Source organism: Callospermophilus lateralis, chromosome 6 (genome assembly GCF_048772815.1).
Source record: "Callospermophilus lateralis isolate mCalLat2 chromosome 6, mCalLat2.hap1, whole genome shotgun sequence".
In the NCBI taxonomy this organism is placed as follows: domain Eukaryota; kingdom Metazoa; phylum Chordata; class Mammalia; order Rodentia; family Sciuridae; genus Callospermophilus; species Callospermophilus lateralis.
The window spans coordinates 65,300,151-65,317,812 of NC_135310.1; the positions used below are offsets into that span (position 1 = coordinate 65,300,151).

A 17,662-nucleotide genomic window follows, 5' to 3' on the forward strand; every position below is an offset into this window, starting at 1 on the left:
TTTTTCTTTTAGTTAATTTGTCTAAGGTCTTATCACTCTCGATTATCTTTCAAAGAACCAACTCTTTGTTTCATCAATCCTTTGTATTTTTGTTTTATTCTCAAATTCATTGATTTTGGCCCTGATCTTAATTATTTTCTTCCTCCTACTGGTTTTGGTATTGGTTTGTTTTTCTTTCTCATCTCTTTGAGATGTATCATTAGGTTGTTTATTTGGAATCTAATTTTCATATGTAGGCACTAGCTTAAACTTTCCTCTTTGAATTATAATTCACAGTGCCCCAGAGGTTCTGGTGTGTTGTATCACTCTTCTCATTTGAGTGTAAGAATTTTTTAAATTCTCTCTTGATTTCTTCTGTCATTCATTCATCATTCAAAGTGGTATTGTTCAACCTCCATGTGTTGATTTATAATTTCATTCCATTATGACCTGATAAAATGAAAGGAATTATATCAAATTTTTTGTATTTGCTAAGAGATTTTTTGTTATTTTTTTTAGTTACACATAACAGAATATACTGTGACATAATTATGAAAGCATAAAATATAATTTGTTCTACTTTAGCCCCCAGTATTTCCCCTACCTCTCCCTTCCTCCCATCCCCATTTTATTCCCTCTACTTTACTGTTCTTTTGGCTAAGAGTTGCTTTGTGGCCTAAAATATGGTTTATTTTGGAGAAGGTTCCATGAGCCACTGAAAAGAATGTGTATTCAGCTGTTATTGGATGCAATATTCTATTGAGGTCTGTTAGGGCCGTTCGATTTATAATATTTTTCAAGTCTAGAGAGTCTATGTCTGGATGACCTATTTGATAGTGAAAGTGATGTGTTGAAATTACCCAGAAATTTTGTACTGGGGTCTGTCTGGGGCTTCAGTTTGAGTAGTGTCTCTTTCTTGTAATTAGTTGCACCCATGTTTGGGGCATAAATATTTATTATTGTTATATCTTCTTGTTTGATTGTCCCTTTACCAATATGAAATGACCTTCTTTGTCTCTTCTGATTAATTTAGGCATGAAATCAACTTTGTCAGATATGAGAGTAATTATTCCTGCTACTAGCTATAGTAGCTATTTCTGTGGCTCCATTCACAAAATATATCAATTTATATTCATTCATTTTTATACTGTAGCAGTCTTTGCCTGTAAGGTGTGTCTCTTGCAAATAGCATATAGGTAGGTCTTGATTTTTAATCCATTCTGCCAGCCTGTGTCTTAATTGGAGAGTTAAAACCATTTATATTTGATGTTATTATAGACAGATATTTATTAATTCCTAACACTTCTCATTTGATTAGCTACTCTTCAAATGAGATGTGTTTTCTTTGTGAGCTCTAAGAGGTTTTTTATTTCTTCTTTGTGCAGTATTTTTTAAAATGAGGTTTTGTAATGTCAGTGTAGTAGTCATAAATTGTTTTAATTTCTGATTATTATGGAAGATTTTTATTTAATTTCCAATTTTGAATGATAGCTGTGCTGGATATAGAAGTCTTGGTTGACAGCTATTTTCTTTCATGATTGGAACACTTCATTTCAAGCCCTCCTGGCTTGTAGAGTTTGTGCTGAGAAATCAGAAGTGCTTCTGATTGGCTTGCCTCTATATTTGACCTGACATTTTTCTCTTGAGGCTATTAAAAGTCTATCCTTGTTCTGTATGTTAAGCATTTAATTATAATATCTTGTGGAAAGGTTCTTTTTTGATCTTATCTGTGTGGGGTTCTGAATGCCTCCTGTATTTGGATATAAATCTCATTCTAAGGTTTGGAAAACATTCTATTATTATTTCCCTGAAGAGTTTATCCACTCCATTAGCCTACATCTCAAAGCCCTCCTCAATTCTAATGATTCTTAAATTTGGTCTCTTCATCGTGTCCCAGAGCTCATATATATTCTGATCATGGTTCCCTTTTTTTTTTTTTTTCTTTAATACTGTCTCAATATTCAAGACTGGCCACTTTGTCTTTCACCTTTGTGATTCTGCCTTCAGCGTGGTCTACTCTCTTTAAAAAACTTTTAGCTGAATATTTTATTGATTTATTGACTTTCATTTCCAAGATTTCTGTTTGGTTCTTTTAAAATATTTCTATCTCCTTTATTTCTCATTCATATTCTGTACTGACTTCCTTAATTCATTTCATTGTTGTTTTGTGTGTGTGTGTGTGTGTGTGTGTGTGTGCTTGTGTGTTCTCTTGGAATTAATTAATCATTTTTATATATTTTTAAAAATTCCTTATCTGATATTTCATCCACGTAAATATTTTTGTGATCATTTGCTGGTGAATTATGACCTTTAGGAGGTGTTGTGTTAGCTTGCTTTTTCATGGTTCTTGTATTCATGTGTTGTGTTTTATGTATTGTTGGAAGGAATTTCTCTTCCACTCTTATATGTGGACCTTTTTAGGGTACAGTCTTCACTTGCCAAAGTGTCCTGAGTGATAAAAATTGAAACCCCCCCCCCCCATAGGTGTGGTGTCCACAGCCTTTGTGTTATTTCTCCCTGTTTTTGCTATAGCAATGTATGTCTTTAGATGGGACCTGGGGGTTCACCCCTAGCCATTTCTACTTGGGGCCTACTCATTAGTTTGCGTTTTTGTGTCTTCTATTCTTTGTTTTAAAGTATAGCTGAAGACTGAATATTATTAATTTGCTGTGGAGCAAGGTGTGCTGTCTTTTGGTTGAATTTACTTTAGCAGCAGAGTTTCTACCCTGAGAACTTGTACTGTCCCTGTAGGTTCCCAGCATCCCCACAGAATGGGGGGAAACAAAAATAGCAACAACCAATGCAAACAATATACAGCATTACACTAAATATATGGTTCCTACTATGTCGTCTACAATATTAATTGTCACAAAAACCAAAATGGTAGGGTTAGCAGTTGTCAACAGCAAAAACAGTAAGTAGCTATGGACTATGTCTGGCATTAAAACAAACAATAGGTGTCAACTATGTTATCCCATCAGTAATAACTGCAACAGCATTAATGGTGGAGGGCAGGAGTTTTAGAAACCAATTAGTGCTAAAAGATAGTAAGAATATAGTTAATCAAGAGCAAAGAAAAATGTGATGGGAAGATAGAAAAGACTTTACAATTTCAAAAAGTGAAAAGAGAATGCAGAAGAGATGTAGTATGTCATGGTTATAAGAAAGGAGGAGAAAAAATAGAAGTAACAAAATAAAAGGAGAGTTAAAGAACAATAGAATTTGACTATTAGCAGAAGAAAAGAAAGAGAAACAAGTGAAAAACAATATAAAACAAAACCAAAACCTAAATATACTAATCAAGAACTCTAATCCTCAAAAAAAAATAAGGCAAGGAAAAATAACTGCATTTTAAAAAATGCTAAAAATGAGAAAAAAAGAAACAAATATGTATATGTATCCATTAACCAAATGTGCGTGCGTGCGTGCGTGCACACACACACACACACAAGAAAGAAAGAAAGGAAAAAGATCCTTAATGAAAAATGAAGGAATTATTTCCACTGAAGTGGTCAAAATAGTCAGTGAGAACAAATGGTCACTGTCTATGCCCAAATGTCTTTTTTTTCCCATTTCTTCTTGAGCTATGAACTGAATGCAAGAGCAAGGACTAAGGGTTGCTAAACCTTCCCTCCTTTTGTATTGCTCACCAAGGTGCCAGTTGGAGTGGCCTAAGATGGAGTCTGGTTCAAATAAGTCTCAGCTGGATGGGAAGTACTGTCAGTTGGAGTTTTGTCTGCCCAGACCAGACTGATGACACGGTGGGGCTGCTGCAGAGTTCTAACAGTGGGATTCCGCAAATGGAGCTTAGGTCTAATCAGGCCTTAGGGGCTTCATTGGATGGTGTTTGCTCTGGAGAGAGTATATCAACACACCCCTAAGGCCTGGAAGTTGCAGATCTCTGTGAGAAGTTTGGATCTCCAGAACTTCTCAAGGATTATACTTGGGTGAGGGAGCCAATCCTTTACCCCTTCTGCTTCCCATGAACGCAGCCTTTCCCAGTTTTAGACCTTTAGTGTATTCACACCCACCCTTTCAGATTCCTTACCCACTTAAGCTGGTCATGTGAGTTACCAGACTCAATGGGGGGAAGTGAGTTGGGCTCCCTTTCACTTTTGCAATTTGAATCCCTCTGGGTAAGATATTCTGTGTGTCTGTTTTTTTCCCATTCCTCTAGGTACACCCTAGATCACCCAGCAGGCCTTTCAAAGAAACAGTGCACAGTGTAGCCTCTGGATCAGCTAAGGGCAGGCTGCTTTTCTGATCTCAGGTGCTTCTGTGTATTCTTCCTCCCTCTCTGCCAAATAAGTGCCACTACTGATTCTGACACAACTGGCTCGGCTCCAATGTAGTCTTTTTTTGTTTAATGTACCCAAATTTCTGAGTCTCTCAGACACTCTGACAGTCCAGTATTTAGTTTTAGTGAAATTCTTTTTTCACCTACCTCGCAGAGAAACAGTTCTCCTACTGCTTGAATCCCGTGCCATGGAGCAGCTAGGAATGCAGTCTTCCTCTAGCTCACCATCTTGAATCTCTCTTCTGAAGTCCTTGATACATTGTAAAATATGCATGATATACATAAGTATAACTCTACTTAGCCATTAATCTGGACTGTCTAAAAGTTAAATGTGAGTATAATAAACAGATCATTTTTTGTTATTTTTGCTTAGAAGTCTAGAAAATGAGAAGTTATAAAGTTTAAGGGTAGCATTTCTTTATAAAACTGTCCATGAACATTTAAATTCATGCCTTCTTTTACCTATTAAAGTACCTTTTTCCTTGTAAAAAGAAAAAGCATTAATAATAATTCTTTATAACTGTATGGCACTTCATATCTGCTTACACTGAACTTTTACGTCTATTGTCTATCATTTTACTGACTGAAACTATTTTTGAAGTTGAAATTGTTCATTTTAGAGTTAGTCACTGGAGCATCTTAATATTTGGAGGCTTCACTAAGGACAGTAAGGGGAATAAATTTGCTAAAAAAAAAAAAAACGAATAGGAGGGCAGTAGTGAAAGGAGGGAAATAGTCTTCTTTCTATTGTAATCATTGCAATATGGTACTTTGACCCATGAGCATGCTTTTCCATTGTTTTTGTCTAATTGTGATAAACTTCACACTGAGCTTGTCTCTTGCTTTTGTACTTCACTCATAACCTGTTATAATATTTTACCATTTACTTTGACACCTTACTATCAGAAATGGTTATCATGTGATCTATTTAAATATTTATTATGTGTTTATTCTTACAGTGGGGTACTAGGTTAAGAAGTTACATATTCTTTCTCACTTCAATGAGTTGTTAATTTATTACTAATAGTTTTCCACTGGGCTTTGAAGCTGCTGAACAGTGTTAGTAGGTAGATTATAGGTAGAATGTAAAAGAATTCTTTATGAATGCATATTTATCAAATAACCGCATTTACTTAGAGTATATTTTGATAATCTATAGAAGAAATTTTCATGGATCCAGTCACTCCTTAGAATTCCTTTCTGTAATGATTTAAATAAGACTGGTTTTATTTGAAAATTATAAAACATTTGAAAACAAATATGCTGACTTGCATTATTAAAGCTATAACTATTTAAATTATATTTTAATTTTTAGAACTATTCTTGTGATTCTGCTGAATGGTCTTACAGAACTAACCAATAGAATTTGCAGACTTGGGGATTCAAGATACTTTATGTCTTAAATAAAAGGTTTATAAGATTTTACTTTTGATTTCTGAATTTTTTTATAGTACACTTAATGTAATTGATTCATTCATTTGCATGCTCTAGTTGTGTATAAGTGTTTCAAGTACTTATTATGGTGGAATTGTTTTCTTCTTTTAAGGAGGGATCTATAAACTTTTTCTGTGGATGGCCAGATGGTAAATATTTTACACCTTGCAGGCCATATGTCTCTGTCATGAATAGTGCAAAAACAGCCACAGACATGGGCTGGGGATGTAGCTTTGCAGTAGAGCACCTGCCTACCATGGGTGAGGTTCTGAGTTCAATCCCTAGCACCAGAAAAATAAAAATAAAACAAACAAACAACAGCAACAACAAAACGAGCCACAGACCATACATTAATGAGTGGATGTGTCCGTGTTGCAATAAAACTTTATTTACAAAAACAGCAGTAGATAGGATTTGGCCTGTGAGCAGCAGTTTGCCAATTCCTGCTCTAAACTGTTGAGTCTATGATTTCTCCAAATAAGGCCATTTTGTATTTGGAAATAAAGTGTAAATTTCTTCATAATTTCTCCTCTTTTCTTTGAAATTAACAGCGATATTTTGATTCCAAATACTAACAGTATAGAAAAAGAATATTCTAAAGATACTTTGGAAGGGAATGAGTTAACTGAATTTTAAAAAGCTATGCAACCTGTTTCTATAGATGTGTTCTTTCAGCACATCTGAGTATGCCTTAGTCTCTAGTTTTTCACTGATGAACTCTGTGGGAGAAAGCCACAAAACTGGTAATTTGTACTTGCTCACTTCAGTGGTAGCTGTCGACTCCTTGTTAAGTTCCTCACAGTATCTGTTCCTTTGGTCATCACCTCGTATCCCCATCTAAGTCTTAGCATTTTATCTCACATCTCTTATTCAGCAAAGATGAGTGATGTCATCCAACATGAATCTTCTTTTGTTCTGTATTCCTTTTCAAGGTAAAGATAAAATATCATAATTCCCTCTAAGATTACATGATTTTCTAATTCCCAGTTTAATTTGTAGTCTGGTTAAGTTGTTTTAACACCAGAATAATTATAGTCAGTCATGAGATTCTTTTCTGAATTAAAAGTTCTCCTAGAGAAAAGAATGCATCTACTATTCCACAGTATGTTTTCCAGGTACATATGAATAGTCTCTTAGTTCAAAAGGTACTTTTGTGCCTTAAAGTTACAATCTTTAGGATAGACAGTAAGTAATAGATAGTCCTCTAAGGAACATTCCAGGAAAGTTAATAATGGTTATTTTTGACAATAAATATTTTTTTGTTTTATTCTTCTTTTTAATTAGAAAAACTGATTCACCAGGGAATTCATCTAAAACTCTAACAAGAGCATCTTGTTATCCAGCCTGGGGATGTCTAATCAGAACTGGGTAGCAGTATTATAAAGCTCTCTCCAGGCCACTTTCAGGGTTTGGATGAAAGTCTTAAGAGAAAGGAGCGGTTTTGGTATAGGCAAATATATCAAGAGTACATCATGATTTGGCATTGACCATGCTTCAGGGTCAGAACTAAGCTAAACCTATTGCTGGTTCTGCAGTATTCCTAGTTCCTGTGCAGATCACTGCACCTTCAGAAGTCCTAGTTCAAAACAGAGTGATCTAGAAGATCCTGAGGGAGGAATAAAATGTCTAGGTTGGAGGGTGAAGGTTGAAAGAAATAAATTAAAAGCATCTTTTTAAAAAGAAATAAAAACTATGCAGTATAAAGAAACTAATCAAGAACAAGTAGTTGTAAAAAAGGACTGATTAGAAACCTAGGAAATAAATTGTACTTATTGGAATTTTAATTCCATAGATGAGATAAATTCTAAATTGGATACAGAGATTTGCTAAATTAGAAAAGAAGTTTGAGGACTATACTTAAGTTTGTAAAAATTGTGAATGTCAGATACTGCTGTAAGTTCTTTATATTTGTAAAATACACACCAGTTAATCCTCAAAGCTACCCTATTCATTCATTTAATAAATATATATTTACTATGTTCCATACACTATATTATATCGCTTGTTATATATTAATTACTTTGAAACTTAGTGGCTTAAAACAATTTATATTTATTATCTCACACATAATCTTGGTAGTGTTTTATTAACTGGGTAATGTTGGCTCTAAGAACCATAGAAAGGCCTCAAAGGAAGCTGCCACCAAGTTGTTACCTGGGACTCCAGTCATCCCAAAGTTTGACTACTAAGGGATCAGCTTCCAAACTCACTCTCATGACTATTGGCAGAGCTATTCTTTAGCTCTTGGCCAGAGGCCTCTGTTTCTTTCTACATGAGAGTCTCCATAGGTTGCCTGAGTGTTTTTATGATATGGCACATGATTAATGGAGGAAAAAGGGAAGCTAATACAGGACCCCCAGCCTTTTTACAACTGAATTAGTTAGGGTTCTCTAGAGAACAAAACTAATAGAAGACATATTACTGTAAGCAACTGGCTTATGTGATTATGGGGGTGTCATGCCTCAAGGTCTCCAGGCTGAGCTGGTAAGCTGGAGACCCAGGAAAGCTAATAGTATAGCTCCACTATGAAAGCCAGCAGGAATCTCAGGAAGAGCTGATATTCTGTTTATATCAAAGTCAGGACAAAGCCAGTGTCCCATTTTGAGAGCCATCAGGTGGGAAGAATTCTTCCTTATTTGGTTAAACAAAAGGGAAGGCAATCTGTTTTACTCAGTCTGTTAATTTAACTGTTAAGCTCACCCCAAACACAGCCTCATATAAACACCCAGAATAATATTTGTCCAAATGTTTGCAAGCCCAGTCAGGTTAATAAATAAAATTAATCATAATAACCTAATATCCAAAGTGGCATGCCATCACATCTGCTATATACTGTTGGTTAAAAGTAAGTCACTAAATCTATCACACCTATTACAGGGAAAGAAATTAAGCTCTACTCTGAAAGGAGGGAGCCTGGAATATCATATGGACTTTTTTTCAAGCCACTGTAAGCACTGTAACTTGGGAAATTGTAATGTCCATTGAATATCAAAGTTCAGAAGAAAAACTGGAAGGAATGTTAGAAAAGTAATGTTCAAAGAGAACTGGTAAGAATCTGCACTTTTCGTGAAGGACAATGTGAGTCTTCAAATCAAATGAACTCAGAATATCGAGTAAAATTAATGAAAATTAATCTTGAGTGCTTATTTGGAGCTTCTAGCAGGGAACTCAGCTATTCATATACCCTTGACCAAAGAATGGTCCTTCTCTATTGAGGAAGGTCATCCTCTTTGACTGAGTACACAGGTTCAGGAAGGATGCACATGGAGTGGTGAGGGAGGAAGGGGACACCCCTCTAACTAGCCAGATAAGCTGAATCAACCCTTGCAATCAATGGGGTAACAAATGTCTCAGCCAGACCATCCTCACAGCTGAAAATAAATCTTCCTAGACACATTTTTAAAAAATTGTGATCTTTAAAAATAAAGAGAGAGATCCAACATGGCGGAGGGTGGGGAAGCAGCGCTTTCAGTACCTCCTCAGTAATGGGGTCAGAGAAACACATCCATACACCTGCTGAGAGGCTCCTGGCGAAATTCCACTGAAGAGAGACCGCCGGCAATTGGTAGGATTTTGGGAGGTGACAGTTTGCCCCAGACGAGTGAATCTCCCCCACGCAGCGCAGCGCAGAGGTCTGAACCCGCCAGCTGCTGCCTGGTCAACTCGACTCGGCGACTGCCCACCCACCGGCTGCCCGCCCACCGGCTGCCCGCCCACCCGTGGCCCCCGCGACTGGGCGGCTGGACCCCGAGGCGCAGCCCAGCAGGTGTGGCGCAGGGACTCTGGGAAGAGGTCTCTAGCCAGGCCTTCATGAAGTAGCGAACCGGGAGCTGAAACCCGCCAGAGACAGACCAGTCCCACCCGTCCCTTCGGACACTCCAACAAGGAGCCTGGGGCCCACCATAGCAGAGAGGTGACGTCACCGGAGTTCGGCCGACAGAATTCCTTCCCAGCAGAATCCACTTTAGCAAGTGTGTGACTCCCAACCCCTCCAGACACAAGCAGCCAGGAAACCACGGGAATCTCCCTGGGGGCGTGTCTGTAGGGAAGCAGAGGGGATTCCCGATCCCCAACTCCCCTTAACTCCAGCTGCGACACCCAAGGTCTTAGCCACCAGTTTCCAGGGGCATGCCCACCAAAGGGGTCCCGAAAAATTAAAACTGTTGGTCCCCAGATCACTGCACCACAGCACTGGGGCTTAGATTAATGACGGAGAGAGCCGTCAGTCATTCGGGAAATAGGACACGTGGTGGGGCTGCAAGTGTAACCAGATCATTGGGGAACCACCGCTGGTAAACAGGACCTGGCTGGCTGGCTGGCAGGAGGAAGAGGGGGAGGGGCCGGAGAAGTGAAACGGCTCTGGACTAACAGGACTGAGAGACTCCCAGGAGCCGCATTACAGGGCTTGCTATGTGCAAAATAGCACCCAAAACTAACAGTGGGAGGTATCTCAGTAAAAGGGGAGAAAAATAACCAAAGAGGAAAAATGAGCCAAACTAAAATAAATAAATAAATGAGCATGACTGGAAGTACAAACCATATTTCAATAGTAACCTTAAATGTTAATGGCTTAAATTCACCAATCAAGAGACATAGGCTAGTAACCTGGATTAAAAAAACAGATCCAACAATATGCTGCCTTCAGGACACTCATATGATAGGAAAAGACATACACAATGCTGAAGGTGAAGGTTGGGAAAAATCATACCACTCACATGGCCCTCGGAAGCAAGCAGGAGTGGCCATAATCATATCGAATAAAATCAACTTCAAACCTAAATTAATCAAAAGGGATAAAGAAGGACACTATATACTGTTAAAAGGAACCATCCACCAACAAGACATAACAATTATCAATTTTGTATGCACCAAATAATGGTGCTGCAACATACATAAAACAAACTCTCCTCAAGTTCAAGAGTCAAATAGACCACAACACAATAATTATGGGTGACTGCAACACACCGCTCTCGCCATTAGACAGATCCTCCAGACAAATGCTGAATAAAGAAACTATAGAACTCAATAACACAATCAGTAACCTAGACTTAACCAACATATATAGAATATATCAACCATCATCAAGTGGATACATGTTCTTCTCAGCAGCAGAGGGATCTTACTCAAAGATAGACCATATACTATGCCATAGGGCAACTCTTAGTAAATATAAAGGTGTGGAGATAATACCATGCACCTTGTCTGATCATAATGGAATGAAACTGGAAATCAATGATAAAAAAAGGAAGGAAAAATCCTGCATCACCTGGAAAATGAACAATATGTTACTGAATGATCAATGGGTTACAGAGGACATAAAGGAGGAAATCAAAAAATTCTTAGAGATAAACGACAATACAGACACAACATACCGGAATCTATGGGACACAGTGAAAGCAGTTTTAAGAGGGAAATTCATTTCCTGGAGTTCATTCCTCAAAAAAAGAAAAAAACCAACAAATAAATGAACTCACACTTCATCTCAAAACCCTAGAAAAGGAAGAGCAAAACAACAGCAAAGGTAGTAGAAGACAAGAAATTATTAAAATCAGAGCAGAAATCAACAAAATTGAAACAAAAAAACCATTGAAAAAATTGATAAAACTAAAAGTTGGTTCTTCGAAAAAATAAATAAGATCGACAGACCCTTAGCCATGCTAACGAAGAGAAGAAGAGAGAATTCAAATTACTAACATATGGGATGAAAAAGGCAATATCACAATGGACGCCACAGAAATACAGAAGATAATTAGAAAGTATTTTGAAACCCTATATTCCAATAAAATAGAAGATAGTGAAGATATCGATAAATTTCTTAGGTCATATGATCTGCCCAGATTGAGTCAGGAAGACACAAACAATTTAAACAGACCAATAACAAAGGAAGAAATAGAAGAAGCCATCCAAAGACTACCAACCAAGAAAAGCCCTGGACCAGATGGGTATACAGCAGAGTTTACAAAACCTTTAAAGAAGAACTAATACCAATACTTTTCAAGCTATTTCAAGAAATAGAAAAAGAGGGAGAACTTCCAAATTCATTCTATGAGGCCAACATCACCCTGATCCCAAAACCAGACAAAGACACTTCAAAGAAAGAAAACTACAGACCAATATCTCTAATGAACTTAGATGCAAAAATTCTCAATAAAATCCTGGCGAATCGAATATAAAAACATATCAAAAAAATGTGCACCATGATCAAGTAGGATTTATCCCTGGGATGCAAGGCTGGTTCAATATACGGAAATCAATAAATGTTATTCACCACATCAATAGACTTAAAGATAAGAACCATATGATCATCTCGATAGATGCAGAAAAAGCATTCGACAAAGTACAGCATCCCTTTATGTTCAAAACACTAGAAAAACCAGGGATAACAGGAACTTACCTCAACATTGTAAAAGCTATCTATGCTAAGCCTCAGGCTAGCATCATTCTAAATGGAGAAAAACTGAAGGCATTCCCTCTAAAATCTGGAAAAAGACAGGGATGCCCTCTCTCACCACTTCTATTCAATTTAGATCTTGAAATACTAGCCAGAGCAATTAGACAAACAAAAGAAATTAAAGGCATAAAAATAGGAAAAGAAGAACTTAAATTATCACTATTTGCGGATGATATGATACTATATCTAACAGACCCAAAAGGGTCTACAAAGAAACTACTAGAGTTAATAAATGAATTCAGCAAAATGGCAGGATATAAAATCAACACGCATAAATCAAAGGCATTCCTGTATATCAGCAACAAAACTTCTGAAATGGAAATGAGGAAAACCACTCCATTCACAATATCCTCAAAAAAAATAAAATACTTCGGAAACAACCTAACAAAAGAGGTGAAAGATTTATACAATGAAAACTATAGAACCCTAAATAGAGAGATAGAAGAAGATCTTAGAAGATGGAAAAATGTACCCTGTTCATGGATAGGAAGAACTAACATCATCAAAATGGCAATATTATCCAAAGTTCTCTACAGGTTTAATGCGATGCCAATCAAAATCCCAACGACATTTCTTGTAGAAATAAATAAAGCAATCATGAAATTCATATGGAAAAACAAAAGACCCAGAATAGCAAAAGCAATTCTAAGCAGGAAGTGTGAATCAGGAGGTATAGTGATACCAGATTTCAAACTGTACTACAGAGCAATAGTAACAAAAACAGCATGATACTGGTACCAAAACAGGCGGGAGGACCAATGGTACAGAATAGAGGACACAGAGACCAATCCACAAAATTACAACTTTCTTATATTTGATAAAGGGGCTAAAAGCATGCAATGGAGGAAGGATAGCATCTTCAACAAATGGTGCTGGGAAAACTGGAAATCCATATGCAACAAAATGAAACTGAATCCCTTTCTCTCACCATGCACAAAAGTTAACTCAAAATGGATCAAAGAGCTTGATATCAAATCAGAGACTCTGCGCCTGATAGAAGAAAAAGTTGGCTCCGATCTACATATTGTGGGGTCGGGCTCCAAATTCCTTAATAGGACACCCATAGCACAAGAGTTAATAACTAGAATCAACAAATGGGACTTACTCAAACTAAAAAGTTTTTTCTCAGCAAGAGAAACAATAAGAGAGGTAAATAGGGAGCCTACATCCTGGGAACAAATTTTTATCCCTCACACTTCGGATAGAGCCCTAATATCCAGAATATTCAAAGAACTCAAAAAGTTAGACAATAAGATAACAAATAACCCAGTCAACAAATGGGCCAAGGACCTGAACAGACACTTCTCAGAGGAGGATATACAATCAATCACAAGTACATGAAAAAATGCTCACCATCTCTAGCAGTCATAGAAATGCAAATCAAAACCACCCTAAGATACCATCTCACTCCAGTAAGATTAGCAGCCATTATGAAGTCAAACAACAACAAGTGCTGGCGAGGATGTGGGGAAAAGGGTACACTTGTACATTGCTGGTGGGACTGCAAATTGGTGCGGCCAATTTGGAAAGCAGTATGGAGATTCCTGGGAAAGCTCGGAATGGAACCACCATTTGACCCAGCTATTGCCCTTCTCGGACTATTCCCTGAGGACCTTAAAAGAGAGTACTATAGGGATACTGCCACATCAGTGATCATAGCAGCACAATTCACAATAGCTAGACTGTGGAACCAACCTAGATGCCCTTCAATAGATGAATGGATAAAAAAAAAATGTGGCATTTATACACAATGGAGTATTACGCAGCACTAAAAAATGACAAAATCATGGAATTTGCAGGGAAATGGATGGCATTAGAGCAGATTATGCTAAGTGAAGCTAGCCAATCCTTAAAAAACAAATGCCAAATTTCTTCTTTGATATAAGGAGAGCAACTAAGAACAGAGCAGGGAGGAAGAGCATGAGGAAAAGGTTAACATTAAACAGAGACGAGTGGTTGGAGGGAAAGGGAGAGAGAAGGGAAATTGTATGGAAATGGACGGAGACCCTCAATGTTACACAAAATTACATATAAGAAGTTGTGAGGGGAAAGGGGGGGGAAGGGAGAGAATTGAACAACAGCAGATGAGGTAGAGAGGGAAGATGGGAGGGGAGGGGAGGGGGGATAATAGGGGATAGGAAAGGTAGCAGAATACAACAGTCACTAATATGGCATTATGTAAAAATGTGAATGTGTAACTGATGCGATTCTGCAATTTGTATTTGGGGTAAAAATGGGAGTTCATAACCCACTTGAATCAAATGTATGAAAGATGATATGTCATGAGCTTTGTAATGTTTTTAACAACCAATAAAAAAACAAAAATAAATAAAAATAAAGAGACAAGAGCTATTGGCGGTGGTGGGGGGGGGAGGGGGAGGAAACCACTGTCCGCTGTGCACAAAAGAGGACACTTAGATTGGGAGTAGACTTCTTATTAAATAACAGTGGCTAAGAATTAATGGAGTAATATTTTCAAAGTAGTAGAAGAAGATAACAGTTATCTTTAAGTTTTAAGCTTGGCTAAACTTACAGTCAAGATTGAGGATAAATAACATGTAAGTTGTTTAGCTTTGTGACTCAAATTTCTCACCTATAAATGGTAATAATGATTATAGTTCATAAGTTATTATCTGTTCTGTTCACTGCTATATCCCAAGTGTCTGATACATAGAAGGCATTCATGACTATTTGTTAAGTGAATGAATGAATGGAGTTGTTGTGAATTTTAGTTAAAGAATTTATAGCAATGCCTGACTTATCAATATGTACTCAATAAATAATTGTTAAGATTTTACCACCCGTTAACTAAAAGAACTGTTAAAAAAATTCAGTGGGGAGGTATCAAATGTAATAAATAATTATAAAAAATGATAAGATGCCAGTAAATTAATTAATGATTATGGAGGGGGGAGAAAGGGTAATCTTTTTGTATTGTTTTGAAAAAGGTAAAACCAAAATTTAGAAGGTGATTCTTAAATTGATGTGAAAGAACAAAAAGGTCAAAAACAGCTGAGAGTGTTGAGGAATGAAGGATGTTTACCCTACTAGATTTTAAGGCTTATTACAAACAATAATGAGACTTAAGAGTTGGTGCAGGGAAAGGCAAATAGACCAGTGAAACAAAATGATCCAAAAGTATACACACACATATATGGAAATTCAACATATGACAGAAAGCATCACAAATCAAAGGATAAAGTAGACTTCAATAAATTGAACTGGACAAGGGGTGAGAATGAAATATTATATTCTGTCATATATAAAAACTGTTCATTAAGAACTTAATGTCAAAATGAAGACTTTAAAGCTATTATTTTATTAAAAAGAATATTTTGTTTTGAGTAAAGAACTGTTTAAAGGGGCTGGGGTTGTGGCTCAGTGGTAGAGTGCTCACCTAGAATGCACAAGGCACTGGGTTTGATCCTCAGCACCACATAAATGTAAAATAAAGATTTTGTGTCCACCTAAAACTAAAAAATAAGTATTAAAAAAAGAAATGCTTAAAGACAGCAGGATGCAATCATAAAGAAAAAAAGATTAATATGACCAAATTAAATTTTAAAATATGCACATCTCAAAAGATCCTCTATAGAGGATCAGATTTAGAGAAGGTATTTGTAATAACTATAGCTAACAAAGATCCTATGTATGCATACACATATGCATATATCATACTTAAAGAATTTCTGAAAATTAAGGAAAAAACAGCCAGTGGAAAAATCAGCAAAGAATATAATTATGTAATTTACAGAGCAAGAAATATGAGTGGCCAATAAACATATAGAAAGACTCTCATCCTCACCAGTGATCATACTACTTAAAATTATACCATTCCATATTCATCAGAGGGATAATTGTTAGAAGGGATGAAAAGACAGTTGTGTTGACAAAGATGTAATAAAACTAAAAATACCACTTATTTAAATTAGTATGACTCAAACATTAAATAGAGCTATTTTGCTGAATTATATAAAGTAAGAGCATACCAAAACATGTAAAAATTGTTACTCTGAGGTGTGCTCTAGAGAAATGTTCTTCTATATGGACAAGAAAGTACATTTAAGAATGTTTATTATAACACTTTTGTAATAGGGAAAATTGTAAACAACTGCTCATCAAATGAGAGTATATGTTATAATTTATTTCTAAAATGGAATATTATACAACATTTAAAATTAGTGAACTAGAACTATATGTAGCAACGTGGACAAATACCTTACAAAACAAATGAGGAAGATGAGAAATACACATATGCATATACCATGAATACCAATATTAAATACTAACTACGGATGTATCGAGTATAGTAAAATTATATCACCTGTGTGTGTTTTGGGGTGGGGGGTATCTCCAACATAAGTGACCTACCACTGAGTTTTAAAATTATATTTTAAAGTTATGTTTCCTAGGCTGACCTCAAATTTGCTATCTTCCTACCTCAGCTTCCTGAGTGTCTGGAATTATAGGCATGCACCACAGTGCCCAGCTTCAAATATGTTTTTAATCACCAAGTCATTATAAAGTTACTTATGAGGAAGTATATGTATGGATGGAGAGATATAAAAATAGAGATATTAGTAAAGAAGGCAAAATGTTAGTTGATAAATTTGAGTATTAACTACATGGGTATTATATTGGATCCTATACTTGTCCATATACTTGAGATTCTTCATAATAAATCATTTTAAAATAAATCACAAAACATGGTTCATGAACTATTTGTAGACCTCCACATGTGTCTGTATATATTTTTTTTAATTTAAAATTTCTTACTCTTTAGGAAGTCTCTCTAATGTATTCTGGGTCTTGCTCATGGGAGAGTCTTATAAAATAATTTTCTTATAAGGATTTGGTATTCTAATAAAAAACAAATCAAATGTTCTATATTTGATAGTAAGTCATCTGGCTTAAGTATTATGGAGAACCTCAAAGTTAGTTTATCTTAATATACTGTTTCTAATGTTAATATTCTAAGAGCTACATGGGATTGTCTTATAAATGTTATGGTAAAACAAGTGTAAAATCAATGTGAACTTTTTTTGTTTTTTGCTTAAATTTAAAGAAATGCTCAAGAGGGGAGTAATTAGACTAAAGTCTAACTTATTATAACCATTAATATATATTTTTGCTTTAAATAAACTGATTTTTATGTAAAATTCTTTCTTTATTTTCTCAATGAAAATCTTATCTGAGATTTGACTAAACGTTTTGTGTTACCATTGACACATTCTTCACCCCCCAATGTGTTCAGTAGCTGAACATATTATGTAAGCTTTAACCTAGGTTGTATAAGAGCTCAATTTTGTTAGATATAATTTAGGTCAGATGTTTAAAAAGTGATTTTGCTGTGTAAGTCTGAATAGTTTTCTCCTTAATTTACAAAAGAAATGCTAGAAATTTGGATATTTTACATTGCTTTATTTATTTCTTTTTACAAATTTTCATTGTAGGTATGCTATAAAATAGGATTTTAAAAATATTTGAGACTGGTATGATTA

General features: G+C 36.0%; 1 protein-coding gene across 3 annotated transcripts in view; it reads left to right on the top strand.

Annotated features, from left to right (window-relative positions):
• Fbxl4 (F-box and leucine rich repeat protein 4) overlaps positions 1 to 17,662 on the top strand; it is a 91,164-nt gene that overhangs the window by 63,929 nt on the left and 9,573 nt on the right. The window lies entirely within an intron of this gene.